The 9,493-nt window shown below is 46.8% G+C and overlaps 1 protein-coding gene across 1 annotated transcript in view; it reads right to left on the reverse strand.

Annotated features, from left to right (window-relative positions):
• Window positions 1-7,774: 7,774 nt before the first annotated feature.
• LOC119316875 overlaps window positions 7,775-9,493 on the reverse strand; it is an 8,022-nt gene continuing 6,303 nt past the window's right edge. The window contains exon 2 of the transcript XR_005153388.1: window positions 7,775-7,834. The gene's annotated coding sequence lies outside the window, so the exon portion shown is untranslated. The remainder of the gene's footprint in view (window positions 7,835-9,493) is intronic.

Consider the following 9,493-nt stretch of genomic DNA (forward strand, 5'->3'; position numbering starts at 1 on the left):
CGGGCGGCGGCGGGCGACCGGGCGGGCGTCGGAGCTGGTGCGAGGCGGCGGCGGGCGGCGATGTGGGCCGCGGGGGCCCGGCCTGGGCTCGGCGGGCCGGCGCGTGGGGGGAGGCGGCGGCGTATGGGGAGGCGCCACGTGGCGGCGGGGCTCGGGTCGGACACGTCCGGCCCGGCAGACTTTGTCCGGCGGCGGCGGATCTAGAGTTAGGGGGGAGAGGATCCGGAAATTGGAATGGGGGGTGTATATATAGGCATAGGAGGAGCTAGGGGAGTCTAAATGAGGTGCGGTTTTCGGCCACGCGATCATGATCGAACGCTCTAGGACATGGAGCAGAGTTTGGTGGGTTTTTGGGCCAAATTGGAGGGGTGTTGGGCTGCAACACACACGAGGCCTTTTCGGTCCCTCGGTTAACCGTTGGAGTATCAAACGAAGTCCAAATGATATGAAACTTGACAGGCGGTCTACCGGTAGTAAACCAAGGCCGCTTGGCAAGTCTCGGTCCAATCTGGAAACGTTTAATCCCCACACATGAAAGAAAGCTAGAAATGACCACCGGAGGAGAACGAAGCACCGGAATGCAAAACGGACAACGGGGAAAATGCTCGAATGCATGAGACGAACACGTATGCGAATGCAATGCACATGATGACATGATATGAGATGCATGAAAACGAAAACAACACACGGAGACAAAGACCCGAACCCGAGAAAATAAATATAACTTAACGCCGGAAATGGCAAGAGTTGGAGTACAAATTGGGAAAATTACATCCGGGGTGTTACAACACTCCACCACTACGAAAGGATCTCGTCCCGAGATCTAGGACTGAAAGAACGCCGGGTACTCAGAATGGAGATGATCCTCGCGTTCCCAGGTAGCTTCACGGTCGGAATGGTGTGACCACTTGACTTTGAGAAATTTGATTGACTTGTTGCTAGTCTTGCGTTCAGTCTCTTTCAGAATAGCAACTGGGTGCTCACGATAAGAGAGATCTTCTTGGAGCTCAATGTCCTCGAAGTTGATGGTGCGGTCAGGAGTCTTGAAGCACTTTCGAAGCTGAGAGACATGGAACACGTCATGAACATTTGCAAAGTTTGAAGGAAGCTCAAGTTGATAGGCGAGTTCGCCTCTCTTGCTGACAATCTTGAAAGGTCCCATGTATCTAGGGGCAAGCTTCCCTTTGATACCGAAGCGACGAGTACCTTTCATAGGAGAGACACGGAGGTAAACATGATCTCCTATCTTGAAAGCCAAATCACGGTGCTTACTATCATAGTAGCTCTTCTGGCGGGATTGGGCTCCTTTGAGGTTATCACGAATGACTTTGCACATTTCTTCTGCTTCTGTGATTAATTCATTACCCAAAAGCTGACGTTCACCGGTTTCAGACCAGTTGAGAGGGGTACGGCACTTCCTGCCATACAAAATTTCAAAAGGGGCCTTGCCCGAACTTGCTTGAAAACTATTGTTGTAGGAGAATTCAGCATAAGGAAGACAATCCTCCCACTTCATGCCGAAGGAGATCACACAAGCCCTGAGCATATCTTCAAGAATCTGGTTGACACGCTCGACTTAACCGCTTGTTTGAGGATGGAAAGCTGTGCTGAAGCGGATGTTGGTGCCCATGGCCTTCTGAAAAGAATCCCAAAACTTCGAGGTAAAGATGCTGCCACGGTCTGAAGAGATCACTTGAGGAATACCGTGCAGAGATACAATTCGAGAGGTATAGAGTTCCGCCAATTGAGCTGCAGTGATCGACTCTTTGATAGGCAGAAAGTGAGCCACTTTGGTGAGTTTGTCGATGACAACGAGTATAGCATCATTGCCACGCTTGGACTTTGGAAACCCAGTCACGAAGTCCATCTCAATGTGGTCAAACTTCCATTCTGGAATGGCAAGAGGTTGGAGGAGACCTGTCGGCCTTTGGTGTTCTGCCTTCACTCTTCTGCAGACATCACATTCATTCACGAATTGAGCGATCTCGCGCTTCATTCGAGTCCACCAATAAGCTTGCTTAAGGTCCTGATACATCTTCGTGCTCCCAGGGTGAATGGAGAGGAGAGAATTGTGAGCCTCGTTCATGATCACTTTACGGAGGTCACCTTTGGGCACAACAATACGATCCTCGAAGAAGAGAGTGTCCTTGTCATCAAGGCGGTAGCACTTGTACTTGGACTGACTCTTGGCAATCCCAATCTTCACCTTTTTCACCATAGCATCAAGAAGCTGAGCTTGGCGAATCTGGTCTTCTAAGGTAGGAGAGACTTGAAGGTTGGCGAGGAATCCTTGAGGAACAACTTGCAGATTAAGTTTGCGGAAAGCTTCACAAAGCTCGGGTTGATAGGGCTTGAGAATCAGACTGTTGCAGTAGGCCTTTCTGCTCAAAGCGTCAGCAATCACATTGGCCTTGCCTGGAGTATACTCGATACTCGGATTATACTCTTGAATCATTTCGACCCATCGAGTTTGCCTGAGGTTGAGATTAGGCTAAGTGAAAATGTACTTGAGACTCTTGTGATCAGTGAAAATGTCCACTTTTCTTCCCAATAGAAGATGTCTCCAAGTCAAAAGAGCATGCACAACTGCCGCCAACTCGAGATCATGAGTGGGGTAGTTCTTCTCATTAGGCTTCAGCTGGCGAGATGTATAAGCAACAACTTTCTTCTCTTGCATCAAAACTACGCCAAGACCTTGGAGAGAGGCATCACAAAAGACCTCGTACGGCTTGGATTCATCAGGCGGAGTCAAAACTGGAGCAGTGATCAATTTCCCTTTCAAAGCGTTGAAAGCAATATCACACTCCGGAGACCAAACGTACTTGACGTGCTTCTGAAGAAGATTAGAGAGAGGCTTCGCGATCTTAGAAAAGTTTTCAACGAATCTTCGACAATAGCTTGCGAGACCGAGAAAACTGCGGAGTTGCTTCACGTTCTGAGGAGGTTCCCAATTCACAATTGCAGACACCTTCTCAGGATTCACAGCAATGCCCTTGGCAGAGATGATATGACCAAGATAAAGAACCTCATCAAGCCAAAATTCACACTTGGAGAACTTGGCGTAGAACTGATGTTCTCTGAGCTTATCGAGAACCAAACGCAAATGCTTGGCATGATCTTCCTTGTTCTTCGAGAAAACCAGAATGTCGTCGAGATAGACCAAAACGAAGTCATTGGTGTAGGCATTAAAGATGAAGTTCATCATGCGAGAGAACGTCGGAGGAGCGTTGGTGAGGCCAAAAGACATGACAGTGTATTCATATGAACCAAAGCTTGTTCTGAATGCTGTCTTGGGAATATCTTCTTCAAGAATGCGAATCTGGTGATAACCCATACGGAGATCAAGCTTGGAGAAAACTTGGGCACCTTTGAGTTGTTCGAACAGCTCATTGATGTTGGGAAGTGGGTATTTGTTCTTGATGGTCTTCTTGTTCACTGGACGGTAATCAACACAAAGTCGGTCCGTTCCATCCTTCTTCTTCACAAAAAAAGAACACCACAACCCCACGGACAAGAACTAGGCCGGATGAGACCCATTCTTTCTTGCTCATCGAGTTGCTTCTTCAGCTCCTTCAACTCTTTAGGTCCGAACTTGTAAGGACGTTTGCACACAGGTTCCGTGCCAGGCTCAAGTTCAATAACGAATTCAACTAGCCGGTGCGGAGGCATTCCTGGAAGCTCTTCTGGAAAGACGTCTTGATATTCGCAAACGACTGGAATTTGAGAGATGGCATCCAATTCACCCTTCTCATTGAGAGAAAACAGACGGATGGAATTATCCTGAGCGGCAAAGACAATTACATCCTCAGACGAATGAGTCAATCGAATCTGCCTGGCTGCACAATCAAGCTGAGCCTTGTACTTAGAAAGCCAATCCATGCCGAGAATAAGATCAATATCCGAGTTACCAAGAACCATTGGAGAAGCCAGAAACTTGAAATCACCCATCATGATAGAAATATCTGGAACCTCGTGATTAGCAAGCAAACATTTACCCGGAGAGACGACTGCGAACGGTTTATGCATAACTTGGGAAGTCAACTCATGCTTAGATGCAAAAGGTTTTGAGATGAAGCAATGCGATGCACCAGTGTCAAAAAGAACTTTTGCAGGTTTATCATTAACAGGAAGGTTACCCATGATCACATCTGACGAGTCCTCTGCCTGAGCTGCATTCATCAAATTGACCTTGGCATGCTTGGGGTTATGCTTGACCACAACTGTACTTGCCGATCTGACAGGAGGAGGAGGAGGAAGACGCCTCTGGTTGAAACACTTGTTGGCTTCTGTTGGCACTTGTTGCACGTGACCTCTGAAAGCGGACGATGATACGGAGCACTCGATCTTGGAGCTTGAGACGAAGTCTTGTTCTGAAAGCCAGGGTTGGGTGGGTGGGAAGAACCACTGCCACCTTTGCTCTTCTGCTGATACGGCTGACGGAACGGAGGAGGAGGAAGCCAAAACTTCTGCTGCTTGGCCACTTGAGTAGAGGAAGAAGGAGTAACATCTCTGACTCTCTTCTTGGAAGCATCACACCTCAACTGAGCAGCCTCTTGCTTCAGTGCCATGTTGTAGAACTCATCGTATCTCAAGGGCTCAAAGAGGACAAGAGCGAGCTGAATTTCTTCTCTGAGACCACCCCTGAACTGATATATCATGCTCTTCTCATCAGGCACGTCCTGCTTGGCAAAGCGGGCGAGCTTCTGGAACAACTTGTTGTAGTCATAGACAAACAAAGAGCCTTGCTTCAGATTGCGGAATTCCTCACGCTTGCTTTCAACCACGCTCTGCGGAATATGATGAGCTCGGAAATCTCGACGGAAATCATCCCAAGTGATCAGACGTCCACCTCTGGAGTCCCTGTACTGCTGGAACCATTCTGCAGCTTGATCTTTGAGTTGGAAGGAAGAAAACTTGACAAAGTCCTCACGCCTGACGTTACTGCACTCGAAATGCTTACACAGATCCACAAGCCAATCGTCAGCATCGGTTGCCTCAACACAATTGCTGAAAGTCTTTGGCCCGTTAGCAAGGAACTGGTTGAGTGTAGCAAAGTGACTCTGATTGCTGCCTTGATTCCCTTGACTGCCTTGATTGCGCTCTTGAAGAATTTGCATGATCAGCTGTGTGTTTGCATTGGTTGCGGCCATCACAGCTTGCCATGCCTTTGGAGGAGGTGGAGGTGGTGGCGGATCAGGATTCGGAGTCGTGTGCATTGGAGGAGCCATCCTGAAGAGGTTGACCACCATTAGCACATTGATAGATAAATATTGAAGCTGAATCCAACGGAATGAAAATTGCAACATATAGTCTTCACATCCGAACAAAATGAACGAATGCATTCCTCTTGAAATGGTCACATATCCATAAATTGCGAAGCCACGTAGAATTAAGGTAGAGAAATAAATCAACAAGGTACAGATCAAGAACGAATAATCGGTAAGAAATCCCAATCTCAAACCAATATCCATGGAAGAAGAACTAGAGCTACGAGAATTCCCACCTATGAAACTCCCGAACCTTTCCGGTTATGCAATCAGGTGTTGGGGATACAGGGGAAGCATAATATCTCACCCAAACTAGCAAATCCTACATCCAGTTGTATCCATCCTTCAACACATAACCAAGAAACCTTCGGAAACCATCTACCTCAACCTTCGAAAAGCATCCGTTATACAAGTTATGGCGATACTCCCGAACTCCCGCCCCAGTACTGGGTAGCATCGAGGTTATCTCACCAACGAACTGCATAAAAGAGATTTTCGATGTCGGCGAAAATATCTCAAGTATTCCAGATTTGCAACGATAAAATTATGATGACAACACCTCAGAGCTCAACTCCCCGGGACACTTCCACTAAACCCCTGACAGGAGGCACCAAGACAATGTTCTCATCATAAGCCATCGGAACGATTCCAAGATACTCGCGTGATCCTAAATTTTTTTTAGTGAAATTTGAGAAGAGAAGAGTCAAAACTCTACGTCAGGATGCCTTACTAGAGCGATGAGGAGACTGGGAAGTAAAAAGAATTCCTAAACTCTCCGGTATATAATTCCTAAAGACTCAAAACATTTTTCTAGACACAACTCGGCCGCTAAAAACGATCAAGCAATGGGGCTCCTAAGGTCGTGGATGGCTCTGATTACCAACTTGTAACACCCTCGATGCGACTATAGCTCCCACGTGTCGAGGCACGACTTAGAGACATAATCGCATTGAAGGCATATCTCGCAAGTTAGGCAATCTTCACAACATCCCATGTAATATGAATAATAAAGGGGAGATAACATAGTTGGCTTACACTCGCCACGTCAATCAAGAACATAAATAACATTACATCATCCAACACACTCATGGCCCGACTATGGCGCCAAAATAAAGAGAACCCAACATGCGACAACGGTCCCAATCACCCCCAACTGGGCACCACTACTGATCATCGGGAAAGGAAACGTAGTAACGCTGAGAGTCTTCGTCGAACTCCCACTTGAGCTCGTACTCGTCACCTGGAGCGGAAACACCTGGACCTGCATCTGGAGTTATAGTATCTGTGAGCCACAGGGACTCAGCAATCTCGCACCCTCGCGATCAAGACTATTTGAGCTTATAGGTAAGGGGAGGTAAAATATGAGTGGAGCTGCAACAAGCGACTAACAAGTATGGTGGCTAACTTATTCGCAAAAGAGAGCGAGAAGAGGAGGCAAAGCACGAGCGAGAAACTAGAGAGCAACCTGCGCAAATATTACTCCAACATCGTGTCCACTTCCCGGACTTCGCCGAGAAGAGGCCATCACGGTAACACACTCAGTTGATTCATTTTAATTAATTAAGGTTCAAGTTATCTACAACCGGACATTAAAAAATTCCCATCTGCCCATAACCGCGGGCACGGCTTTCGAAAGTTCAATCCCTGTAGGGGAGTCCCAACTTAGCCCATGACAAGCTCTCATGGTCAACGAAGGAATAGACCTCCTCCCAAGACGTTCCGATCAGACTCGGTATCTCGGTAACGCAAGACACTTCGACAGGTTAAAAACAAGACCAGCAACACCGCCCGAATGTGCCGACAAATCCCGATAGGAGCTGCACATATCTCGTTCTTAGGGCACACTCAGATTGTTCCGGTAGGCCAGCCCAGAGTTGCCCCTGGTAGCCACCGGCGGCTGACGGTTTGGACCAACACTCAGAGGAGCACTGGCCCGGGGGGGTTAAAATAAGATGACCCTTGAGTCTGCTGAACCCAAGGGAAAGAAAAGGCTAGGTGGCGAATGGTAAAACCAATGTTGGGCATTGCTGGAAAAGCTTTAATCAAGGCGAATATCAAGGGTTCCCATTATAACCCAACCGCGTAAGGAACGTAAAATCCGAGAACATAACACCGATATGACGGAAACTAGGGCGGCAAGAGTGGAACAAAACACTAGGCGAGAGGCCGAGCCTTCCACCCTTCACCAAGTATATAGATGCATTAAGATAACATAGCAACATAATGATATCCCAACAAGTAAATAAAAGATGTTCCAACAAGGAACGGCCTCCAATCTTCACCTACAACTAGCAACGCTATAAGAGGGGTTGAGCAAAGCGGTAACATAGCCAATCAACGGTTTGCTAGGACAAGGTGGGTTAGAGGTTTGACATGGCAATTGGGAGGCTGACAAGCAAAAGGTAGGCATCGTAGCAATGGCATAGCAAAAGAGCGAGCAAACTAGCATAGCAAAGATAGTAGTGATTTCGAGGGTATGATCATCTTGCCTGCACAGTTGTCAGAGTTGACTGGATCCTCAAAAGCAAACTCAACGAGCTCCTCATTAGCGAACTCGTCTCCCGTCTCTACCCAAACAAGACAAACAAGCAACAAGGATACAATCAACCACCTGCAAACTCAAACAACACGATGCAAAGATGATATGCTATGCGGGATGCGATGCGGGATGCAGAATGCAAGATATGACAGGAAATGCATGAACCTGGCCTCAACTTGGAATTCCAAGGGTGCCACTGGAAAGATGAGATGAAATCGCTTGAAAACGATATAAAGAACGCCGAAATCGGAGTTACAGTTTGGAAATGGCAAGCGTTTCAAAAATGACACTTGTCTGCGATTTACAGCAAGTAGGCATCTAAATGCAACGAGATGAACATGCTACAGCAACCAAACAAGACAACAAAATGCATGGCAGGGATGCACACAAGAAGCTTAACAAAAGACTAGCACTGAGCTACGGCCAATTCATCCATTATGAGGTTCAAACAAGCATGTCAAAAACGCAAATGCAAAACAGATTTCAGACTTAGTGAAATTAACACTTGTCTGAAATTTCAGATCACGAAGCCCTCTTCGGAGCAGCAAAACAACATGATACATGACCTGATTAAGACAAGTAAGAACATGACATGAAGATACTCAACAAGCTTAACAAAAGACCCAAAGTGACCTGGGGCCAAAAGGGTTCACAAAATATAGTAATAAGCACACGAACATAGCTAAAACACAATCAGTTCTCAGACTTAGTGAAAACTGAGACATGCTGAAATATAACTCACGAAGGCATGTAAACGAGCTCGATGCACTCACTACGGTGCAAGTCATGGCAAGGCAAGCATACATCCATTAAGAAGGCACAAAATGCTAGCTAGACATGGCAAGAACAATGGCATAGCATGCACGGATCAACTACAATAACATCGGCAAAATCACAAACAAGTTGACGATCTGCCCAGATTCACAACGAAGCAAAAGTAGAGCTTGATTGACTCAAGCTAGGGTGCTTCATAATTGCAAACAAAGACATGGATGGATAGAGCATAACATGATTAATAAAACTCCTTTACTGATCATCCTCAAAAGAGGCACGAATCACTAGGAAACAAGCTGAACATATGGCATCATGAACTAAATAATCCCAGACTTGGTGAAAACTACTAAGTCCTTGAAAACAGATTTACCGGATGCCTCACTTTGCAAGCTTGCACAAGTCACCACACACATCCTAAAAATGCATGGGTTGCACCTCTGGAAAGATAGAAGATGCTTAACAAAACATATGAAGGACTCACAAGCATATCATGCACACATTAATCATGGCAAAAATGACAAAAGTCTAAGATGAACTAGCAGATCTGACAATTTACTCACAAAGCCTCTTTCTAGCAGCATTTCGGGCATCAAGATGAGCTCAAATAAAAATTATGCAATGGAATGGAATGATGTACTCGTCGAGCCGAACATTTTGATATGCTATATGCATGAATCGGAGCTACGGATGCAAAGTTACAGATCCGCGAACATAGCAACTTGGACTAAAATTTTAGGGACTTGGTGAAAAAAAAAACCCCTCTCTCAGATCAGATCTAGGGTTTTTTTTTTACCCCGCGCGCGAACTGAGGCGGCCGGAGCGCCGTTCGCCAGCGACGGGTAGGGCGGCGGCCGGCGTGAGGAGGTGAGGCAGGGCCGGCGATGGCGACCGGTGGTGGCGGCGGAGCGGCGCC

The sequence above is a fragment of the Triticum dicoccoides genome, chromosome 6A, assembly GCF_002162155.2.
Source record: "Triticum dicoccoides isolate Atlit2015 ecotype Zavitan chromosome 6A, WEW_v2.0, whole genome shotgun sequence".
Classification (NCBI taxonomy): Eukaryota; Viridiplantae; Streptophyta; class Magnoliopsida; order Poales; family Poaceae; genus Triticum; species Triticum dicoccoides.